Source organism: Octopus bimaculoides, chromosome 7, assembly GCF_001194135.2.
Source record: "Octopus bimaculoides isolate UCB-OBI-ISO-001 chromosome 7, ASM119413v2, whole genome shotgun sequence".
In the NCBI taxonomy this organism is placed as follows: Eukaryota; Metazoa; Mollusca; class Cephalopoda; order Octopoda; family Octopodidae; genus Octopus; species Octopus bimaculoides.
Window position 1 is genome coordinate 5,268,868 of NC_068987.1, and position 945 is coordinate 5,269,812.

The following is a 945-nucleotide window of genomic DNA, read 5'->3' on the forward strand; positions in this document are numbered from 1 at the left end:
AATACCTCTGTAGTGATTGGCCTCTCTAGAATATGGAGAAGGAAACAACACACTTTATTATTTTATATACTGCTCTATGACTTAAAACGTGCTTCCTTTTCAGATTTATGTCTTACCAACAAAAAAAAAAAATATATATATATATACATATATATATATATATACATATATATATATATACATACACAAAGTATGGGGGTTTAGTTCACAGGTGATCTAAACGATTAGGTACGCTATGTAAGTGCTGTAATGGATTACTAGGGCTCCAAGGTTATAGCCGGGACGGTAGTTATGGAGCCATTGCAGATTTCCGATGCAGCGGATATATAATTGTTAGAGAGGACACCAAACATTAAGGCAAGGCAAACATTGAGATGGCATTCAACACATTCTTCAGGTGTTATATATATAATTTAATAACTGTTTGACTTGGCTCCATGTAATATAACTTGTTTCATCAAATAGACCTATTTTATCAGGCATGTAGTAGAGAGATGCCCGTTGAGATTGATTCATTGTGTAAGCCTAGGATACTTTAAAATGCATGGAGCTAAGCCGAACTGTTATTTTATATGTCATCATCATCATCATCATCATCATCATTTAACGTCCACCTTCCATGCTAGCATGGGTGGGACAGTTTCACAAGTCTGCCAGGCAGAAGCCTGCAACAGACTTCTGTGACTGTTTTGGCAGGATTTTTACATCTTCCTGACACCAACCACTCAGCAGAGTGGACTTAATGCTTTTTACGTGGCACAAGCACAGGCGAGGTCAGTTTTGGCAAGGTTTTTACTGCTGGATGCCCTTCCAAATGCCAACCAGTTTACAGTGAGGGGTAGGTGCTTTTAAGTGGCACATGCACTGACAGGGTCACCAAGTAACTTGCAAGACAAAAACAAAATATAAATTTATAAAACCAGATAGAATACATACACACACAAC